Source organism: Haliaeetus albicilla, chromosome 1 (assembly GCF_947461875.1).
Source record: "Haliaeetus albicilla chromosome 1, bHalAlb1.1, whole genome shotgun sequence".
Taxonomy (NCBI): Eukaryota; Metazoa; Chordata; class Aves; order Accipitriformes; family Accipitridae; genus Haliaeetus; species Haliaeetus albicilla.
In genome coordinates this window covers 1,408,869-1,418,929 of record NC_091483.1, presented here as the reverse complement: position 1 = coordinate 1,418,929, position 10,061 = coordinate 1,408,869, and positions in this window count along the sequence as shown.

Sequence of the window (10,061 nt, the reverse complement as noted above, 5' to 3'; positions counted from 1 at the left end):
AAGAGAAATCAAGGAGAGGTGAGGCTGCTGTACAGTAAAGGCAGTAAAACTACCTGACGGTCACAGATGTGCACACGCAGACTCCACGGGGATCTTGTTTGGTACAAGATCCCAACACGATGGTCTTGCTTGGAATGTTTCCTGCTGTCGGTTTGGCTCCCGGGCTAACAGCTGCTGCAGGCTACTTGCCTCCTGCCTTGGCAATGGGCTAAGGGCATTGCTTTTACAGGCTCACTCAGTCCCACAATAAAGAGTGAGCCTTCCAGGTAAGTGGCAGAAAGCTTGGGAGCTCTAAAAGCGGTTTCTCAGCAGCTTTGGATCTAATAGCAGATGACCCATGCTTTGGACAGGTTTGTCTTTAAAATGCTATAAACAGCACATTAATTTCTCAGCGGTGTTTTAGAGTCATCAAGTGGTTTACTATTTGTTATTTACTCAATGTGCACAGTTATGAGATATCTACTATCCTGAAATCTAAGTGCACAGCATTAAATTGTGTCACTTTAGAAGGACCTCCAGCATGGGCCTCCTTTCCTTGCAATGTGTTACAGCAAACAAACTGCTTGTCTTCAGATGCTTTAAGGAACGTGCGTTTATGGTAGTTGCTGATCCTACTTTTAATGTTTCCACCAGGCCTGTGCTGAAAGACACACCATGTTTTGCAAATGTGTCTTTTGGACTCTCAGTCTTGCAGAACGGGCTAATAAATTGCTTTGTGTACTGCTTTTCATTTGGTGCTATTTCTCCAGCAGCTGTTACAAAAAGAGCTCTGTCAACCTGCACTCCAGGTTTGTGTGCATAAGAAAACATGCGTGTGCAAAATGGACAGAGGAGAACCTTTTTTTTTTTTTTTTTTTCAAATGAGGTCCCATTGCTTTTTACCTTAATGACATTCTGATTATTCCACAAACCAGTCTTTTCAGTCCCAGCTATATCTAGGTCTACCTCTGTGGGATGGGGGTCAGGCAGCATGCAGCTCTTTGCAGCGTGCTGCAGCTCTAACCCACATCTTACACCCAGGTTCCTGGGCACAGAAATCAGAGGTGCGTGCACAGGACGCTGTTTTATACCAGAATTTAGGTGCTGAGAGGCCCTCCTTAGGATAAAAGTATCTACAAAAGTTCGTAGGCTGAAATGGAAACACATGAGAAGTGACGCTGGGTAAAGTGGTAGGATGCAGCTCAAAACAGCAAAACTTTCCTTCAAGTTACACAAAAATACTGCAGTAGTCTTCATTAATATATCTAATGAGTTAGCCTTTCCCTGAGCCAGTGGGATTTGAGGTCAAGACTGAAGAACAAAGAGAAAAATATACATAAGCTATGTTTTACACCATAATGTTCTGGTCACCCACTAACCAAAAATGCTGAAATAGCTAAGTAAATGAATTCGTCTGATGCAGAACCGCATGAAAGTCTGTCTTAAGGAGCTCCCCACTGCAGACTTGCCACTCTGTTTTTTTCCCTAAGGACACCAGCTGTGGTTTATCCTCCCCTCCCCTCCTTTCCCCACTTAAAAAGTGCTACGTTCTCACCGAAATCTCCATTCCCAAAAGCAAAGAGAATCATTAGTTACTGACGCTTAAAAACTACCAAATCTTCCTCAGCTGAATCTCACCTCAATAACATATCGGGAGGATGTACCACCCTTTGCCAGAGCAAGTCTCACCTTAAAGAAATCAGCCTATAGGACCCTATTGAGACACCCTTCTGGTTCCTCCTCGAATAAAGGATTATCCTCCCAACTCTGTGCTCCAAATCCCGCATATAAGCAGTGATATGTGGGCAGCACTTAGACCCGTTTCCTAGTTCCACAGTCTGCAAAGAACTGGGGCAATTGATCTACATTTTGTTGTTCGGTCCTTCCTGGCTTTGGATGACTTTTCCCACTTGCTTATACTGTATTTCTTTTAGCAGTTTATGTGATCTGTATACGGCTGATCAATTATAGCTAGAAGCTGTAAATCTAGGAAAAACTCCAGAGAAAATGTAGCGCTTAGCAAAGTGCTGATGGAGGCACACCCAAAGAGAAATTTAACCCTCTCTCACCCGTAGAAGAGCCTTGGCATTGCTTGACTGGGCAATGAGAAAAAGTTGTGTTGTGAAGAGGCTGCGTTTCTCTTTGTGACCGTTCCCCACTCCCCTGCCTTGCTAATTAGAGGCAGATTTATTTGGCTTCATTGATGCTAACAGGGGTTAGAGCTGCATGGGGGTATGTGAATTTCGTGAGGGCTTTGTCACTTCTAAAGGACTGATAGCACAAGTGGTGCTTTGCCCACTTGTGTTGAGGCACCTAAGGCTTTGGGAAGAAATCTCCTATGTGTTTTGGGAATAATACTAGTCATAATAACATCCATTCAGCATTTCATGCCGCAGAGTACAATTATACGCTTCTCTGGTGTGCAGGTTCAATGCCGTTAATCACAAAATGTTCCACATTGTCCATGTTTTTGATGGGTTTAGCTGTTACATTCGGCTAACGAAACCTCTGCCTTGCTTGGAGGGATTGTTCTTTAAATAGCAGATAGAAAGGGATCATCAAAAAAGCAGGTTTGATGGCACGCTCTGCTGTGCAGAAAGAAAAAGAGCCCGTGCTGGCCTCTTCCACTGCAGCCTGGTGTGAGCAGCCGTGATGAACCCCGGCTCCGGAGCAAGCCCAGGACCTACCTGCTCTCAAAAAACTGATTTCAGCCTATCAATTTTACGCCTGTTAAAGCCAATCTCAGGTCTCCAGTTTACTCCGATGATACATCAGAGTGCACGACTATACGGAGGTAATGATTGCTGTCTTTCGGGCTGCCAAAGCAGCGTCCCACATTAGCCCTGTGCCCTTCCCGCATGGCCCCTATACAGCGTTACGTACAGCAGGGCCCCTCTGGGTCTTACCAGTTACATAGTTCCTTGCATAAACTTTTTCTATAAAATCAAAAATTTAGGCCAGCATCTAGTGATTCCAAAATATGGAGTTATCAAGACCTAATTACTTTTCGTTTGCTTTCATAATAACAGGAAGCATAACAGAGTGGTGTCAAAGTGGCTTATAATTGCTGTTGGAAGAGTCTGCTGGTATTTATATTGTGAATGAGTTCACTGAAATAAAGATAGACTTATTATGGATTAACTGGGAGCAAACATTCAACCTTAACAATAGCAAAAAATAGCAATATTATTCTTCTTGCTATCTGCACGTTGTCTTTACAAGAGCACTCTTTGTGTTGCTGGGTGGTTCTTTTTTTGGAGGGGAAGGGTTGTTTTTAATACTCAATGATAAGAAGGCCCTGAAAAAATAAATAAGCTTGCTGGGATGGGGGGGGCAGGACTGCCCCCATTAAAGCATTGTGTTTCCAAAGCTTTACTCTTTCAACAGCCTGGCTTTGGAGTCATGACTCTGTATGTTTATTATTGTATTATCATTGTATATATTGACAGTCTGACTAGTAAAACTCCACTAGCATCATTCCACAAAATGCTGGTGAGAGAAAACAGTAATGAACCATGCAAAACATTACTTGCTGAAGCTATTTTTGTCTGTCAAGGAACTAGCAAACTGCTGTGAGTTTGTTCATATGGTCTCTTTCTTTCCCTTTTTTTCCCCCTTCTGTTTTGTGACTTTTTCCTCTCCTGCCCCCTTATTTTTTTTTTACCCGTGTGGCATCTGTTGGCATCACACCAGACCACAGAATATTTGGTTGCATTTTTCAGGAGGGAGGGAGATAATCAAGCTAAAACCTCATCCCAAATTCACCAACAGGCTTGATAACGGTCTGAGCTGGTGGCAGGGATGGGAACAGAAACTTGAGAACAATTGCTTTCAAATTCCCGGTACTAAATTATAGTCAGGCCACCTCTGAGACTGCATAAATTAGCTGCCCCAATTTAATCATCTACAATAGCTTCAACACAATTTCTGTATGGCCTGTCAGCCTTCAGAAAGGTGAGGCAAAACACCCAGCTGGAAGCCTTTCCTCCTCCTCTACCTCCCTACCACTCCTTCTGCAGCCCTTTTTTTGTTTTGGGGGGTTTTTTTGCATCCTTTTGTCTTCCTTTTTGACTAATTACAGTCAGATTCTGGGCTGGTCAGAGCACCAAGTCAGTCAAAGTGCCTTGAATTTCTGTAGTCCTGAAATGCAAACAAGGGTGAAAAAATCCTTTTCAGAGAGACAAATTGGTATTAGCACTGAGGGAAGGGAACAATCTCGCACCTATCCAGCCATCAGTGCTTTGGAAAATGTGTTTGGAGGTTTTCTTCTGCAGTTGAGCTATGTGAATGGCGTGAGGTGGTGTTGACTGCTCGGTGTCCCCCAGCTGATAGCACTGATTGCTAGGTGTCCCTTAGCTGATAGCATCAGTTGCTGGGTGTTCTCCAGCTGATAGCATCTGGGACTTTTGGGCAGGGGCGATGGGGCTGGAGCTGCAAAGCCACCCTGGTACTCTCAGGGCAAAGAGCGGCAGTCCTGGTTTGTGAAATCCACCTCGGGCTTGTAGCCTCATAAGGAAAAATATGCCTTACTAGAAGGAGGTAATTGGCAGAAAATAAGGGAGAGGGAGAACTCGGCTCGAGTCGCCGTTCTCGTTAGTTTTAAATTAGTGGAACTCCGTTGGCTTCACGGGAGTTATTTCTGATTTACAGGGAGATCAGAATCAGATGCAAAACGTATTGAAAGCCTTTGTGTTTACAGTTGTGTGACGGTCCTGCGAAAATAAGCGGGATAACGCCGTATTGTGCCGGACTGCCAAGAGGCCAGCGCCCGGCAGCGCGTCATCCAGCGCCCGGGTACCCTACCCGCAAAAGAGAGGCAAAGCACAGCAACGTTTTGTCACCAGCCTCACATCACGCGAAACTCCGCTGGCGTGCTGGGTATCGCCATCACGCATGTAATGCCTTTTTTCGCAGAGGTAAGGAAAATCCATTAGCAGAATTAATCTCTGCTTCAAAAGGTGACCTCTCCACAAGGAAAAATGGTCTTTCAGTTAAATGCAGTTTGCCGATAAATAGTTTATGATGGTGCTGAAGGCTGGCATTGCCGTGATTATTTATACTGTGTTATAGCGTATCTGCTATGGACAAACCGCACTGCCGGTCCTTCAAGCCTTATTTCTCAAAACGAAATGTTCACTCAGCAGCCAAGCTTGTTTTCGTAATTAATAACATTTAAAGTGACAGAGGCTTAGTCTCTCCCTACAACGTTTCTTTCAATACTATTTATGCTGCAGAGATTCATTGACTTCTTTCAGTCAGTGCCAGTTAAACATAACCTAACATTACTGAGGTCTGCTGTTCCTTGATTTTTTTTCTAATACTTCGGTTACACGGATTGCATTTTAATCGGATAGGAAATCAGCAGTCTGGAGGAAGCAGAAGAACTGAAACCTGAGAAAGTCAGTGTGTTACAGCAAGCCAGGCACACTCTGTGTGCTCCGTGGTGGCTCCAAAATCTATCTGCTCTCTGCTGACAGCCGAATTTTCATAGTGTGGGCTTTGCTTAGGTTTACGTCTGCACTTTTGTAGTTTTAAGTAGGTTGGGCTGCGCTATCTCAGACATACGCTGGGGTAACCAGGAGCAGAATCTGATTTGCAAATTAAACTTAACAGGAAAACCAAAATAATGACTCCATAGTGGAGTCATTAAGGTCATTCAAAAGCCTTTACTATGCTATGGGTAAAATTTGAGCTGTTCTGCTTCTGTGCTCATTCAATCTCGTCAGAAGAAACAAGGCAATTTGAAGGAAATAAGAAGTGATATATTTTTTAAAACCAGAATACCAAAAGTTATTATTTTATTTCAAAAATCTGCTTTTGCTAAAGAGGTGAACATATTATAGAAACAAATAACTGTACATTTACCTATCTGTATATACATTCTGTACAGGCATGGGCTTGCTTCTTCACCGTTTGCAGTATTTAAAGTTCTGGCAAGAAAGCATTACTGAAAAACAAGAGAAAAAGCTGTGTTTCAGTAAGGCCCAAAGCTGTTGGGCCTTTCCAAGCAGAATAGGGTCTTAAAAGTACCAGAAATCCTTCATGAAAGCATGCGCCCAAACTTACCTTTTAAGGAAGTTTATGATGATTCAGATAAGACTGGAAAGAATTTCCCGACTTTCAAGCACTAACCCATTTCTATAAACAAACTTAACACCTAAACTTTTGATAAATTACTCAAGGGTTTACCCACTGCACGCTGCAATACGTCCAAGACGCGGTGCCGATGTATTCTGCAGTTAGGGTCCGGTAAAGGCAGCGGGGGGAAATTAAGACGTGCTGCAGTGATTTCATGACCTCAACCATAGTTACTCATTTCGGTGTATCCCGTTGTATTTCTACCACAGTCTCTAACCACACGGCTGCGATTCAGCTGGGAAAATAGAGGGTTTGTTTGCAGTGACATTTTGGGTAGCCTTAAAGCTGTCTTCCCCCAGCTTCAGCTGCATGAGCTCATTCACAGCCTGCCTCGGCATTTGCGATACAGCTGTTCACCGTATGCATCCTGACCCTCGAGCGGATCCCCTGTTTCACTCAGTCCTGCTTCTCTTTCTAGGCTTGTCTTTGTCGATCAGAATTAGAGACGTGAAACATAATATCATGACGTTATAACCTAAGAAGAATGGAAAAAAAGCAGGAAATCAGAGCTAGGGTTTGGTCTGATTGTTCCTGGCGGAGGGGCTCTGGTTTTGGGATGGACTGGGACACTAGCGCCTTATGTCTTCAATATTGCTACTTTCCCAGGCTTGGGCAGAAATCTGCTCGGACTTAAGGTTTTTTTTAGTGAGCTGATGAGCGTGAGGTTGATGATGATCTTAAAATTGATGCTTGATTTCAGTTCAGGCTGAGAGTCCTTACTGACTAATTTGGGAAGGGAGGGGGGGAAGGTTGTAATTAGTTGGTCTGAAGGCATGAGGGCCACCCTTACAAGGCACGATCATAAATCGAGCCCTAGCTTTGCAGTGCCATCCCTGCACCCCGGGCAGGTGAGTGGGTACTCTGACTTCAGCTCCAAAGGCAAAGCACTGAGCAACATCTTTGCCTGGCTGACGGGTTCAGATGGTTGTATTCTGCAATGCCTCCAGGATTACATCCTCCTCCACAGGGCAGCTTAGGCACTTTCCCAAGCTCGTCTGGCAAGCTTGGGACCATACTCAAACTACATATGTTAAAGAATGGTGCATATGCCTGAGGAGGAAACCTTTTAACCCTGTGGAAAGTCCATGCTTTGGAGTACCTGTTCTGCAATAGGAGCAAAGAGGTTGTGTTACGTGGTGTTTGGTGGCCATTTCACAAATATTAAAGTGGGTTTGCTAGAAAAGTGATTTGCTAGGAAGGTGGATGGAATTCCTGCTAGTAGCACCAAATAGACTTTCAGCTGGGGACCCTTCTGAGGGGGAAAAAAGTCCTGAGTGAAGATTTCAGGGGTTTTTCAAAGGATGGCCCAACCCAGTAACATCCATTCAGCTACTGATGCTTTGATCTTCTGCAGGAGCTTTAAAACAAGCAGGCAAGGAGGGAGAAAGGAGGAGAGAAGAAGAGACAAAAACTGTCAACAGTCCAAATGCTCCTAACGCTTATGCAATGTGTATGGTGCTAATTGCCATTCTTGCTTCCAAGCCAGCTCATCATCTTTTGAGGTTTTCCACAGATCAGTGTAAAACAATTTTCTGTAATTCCCAAGCCTAACAAAAATAATCCTTTATTGTTTAGCACTTAATTGCAGGTCACCACTTCAATTCTAAACAGAAAAAAATGACTGTAACCTATAGGGGTAAACAAAAGCACATCCTACATCAAATCTAGTAAGAGTCACTGAAGTACATAGGTGGATCTGGGAACATATTTTTCTGGTAATTAAAAGTGAGTTTGGCAATCCTTGGATGAAAGTCTCTGTGCTTGTCAACTTCGAAATGGGCTGAGATCACACTGCAGATTACTTGCTGTTAAGTAATTTTAGCTGGGTCTTTCTGCCCTGGAAGACAAGGCACTGTGGCAATACAGACAAAAAGAAAGATGCTTCCCTCGTGGGAGATACTCAATAAGTAACTAATTCATAATATAAAAATACACTGATAAAACTTTGAGATTCAATGCCTGATTCCAGAATCTGAGTTGCTGCTGGATGTGGCAAATTCTTTCCTGCTGTGACTTTAGCAAACCTATTGATTTTGGCAAAGCCAGGCTAGTTTATGCTATGTGTGTGTATAACTATATGGGGCCTCCTGAAGCTATGAGGTGGGCTATCATAAGGCTGATATACTCTTACCCTTTTTTGAGCATGTCCAGCTCCATTTTAAAAGCAGCTTGGTTTTTTAGCACTGCTGTTTCTTTACGGCAAACAAACTTAATGTGAAAATTGCTGGAAGACATTAAATATAGACCTCCACACCACCACTCCAACAGACACTTTGGTAACAGCACGGCCACGCTCTGATATTGCTTAAATGTTACTTGTTCTTTTTTGTACTCTGATCTAATTCTTGTTTCCCCCTAATGGTCAAATAACATTGGTCTAATTAAAATCAGGCAAATATTTTGTGTCATGTGTAATAGGTAATATAAAGTACATATGTAATGATTTAACTGAACATCTAAGCTTTGGATAAAGAAAAGTTTTCATCTGGCATTAACTTCCCAGTAGACAGAGACCAATGACTGTTGCCAGTCCTGTCGCAGCACTCTGATAGATGCTGCTTGGGTACCACTGGCCTTTCTATAGGGATTATTCAAGCACAGCAGCTCAAGATTTTTTTTCTTCTTTTTTTTTTGGTAGCTTTCATTTGCATGGGAAAATTATCCTCAATGATAACAGAAGATAGAACCATCATTTTTGTGATACCTCTCTGAGAGTGTCCCAATCTAATCTCCATTTGGTTATGGTAGTTGGATTAGTATGAAACATTAGCAAATTGGGTCTCTGGCCTCACAAAACCAAACACAAATATTTAACCTGGCAAAGGATTTTTCAGCAACAATCCCTCGAAAGTCTAAGAGAAAGTAGGCCTTGAAATACTTTTAAACTGATAAAATACTCATGTGCCAGGCTTCAGCCACTGTTCAAGAATAGCAGAAAGGAATTCTCTCCAGCCAGGGATATCTATTCAGAAATAGAGATGTAAGTGGTTTAGTCCCTTCTAAATGTTGAGAAAGAGCCCATCTAAGTTCCTACTTTTTCTCTTCAGAATTTGAGAGGTGAAAATTAAATGCAGGTAACTTTCTATAGCTCTGGCTGTGTCCAGTGTACCCAAATTTTAAAGCAGTGCAGTGAGAGGAGATGGCTAAGTCAGTTGATGGCCATCCAATGGAAGAACAGGTAAAGGGAGAGCTATTTTACTGCTGAAAGAATGGTACTAATATTTTTATTCCCTCCAAGGTTTATGACTCTGTAAATTGCAGCATAAAACTATAAATGCCTTCCCCTTTTTTTCCAAATTTATGTATCAATGGTATTTTTCCTATTCTGTTTTTAAATAGCTGTTTGCTGCTATTTCTATTTTTTGTGGCTTATTAAACAGAATCATCTACAAAACACAATGACAGCACTTAAAAACTTAGAAAATACTCACACACAAAGAGCAACTTATAGGTATTGGCAGGTTATAACAAATATGTGAAATTCATTCTCAGAAGTTATTACTGGTATAAAGGATCTGACAGGAATTGAGAAAGTTTAGGCATTTATGTAAACTCATGTCTGCATTATGCAGGATTAAAAAGTAGTATAGAATTAAAAAGAGGAAAAAAAAATAGAAATCCTCATGCTTTGTGGCGTAAGCCAACCATTAATTCATAGTGCTTTCCCTGGGGACCTTTTTTTCGTCTTGTGTTCTCTTTTTGAGGCCTTTCCCACTGTTATCAGAGAGAAAGGATAAAGTGGATCACTACTCTGACACAGTATAGAAATTTCTATGCTTATATTTAAGATGTTTCTCCCACTCTCCACTCTCCGGGCTTGGATGACAGTGGGAGAGCCTGCACCAGGAATCAGCACTAGCAAAAGTTCCCAGAGTCCAGTCCCGATCACTGCAATTCCTAAGGCATTGGTTTTTATATTAGGAATTGAAAAACACTAGTTTAAT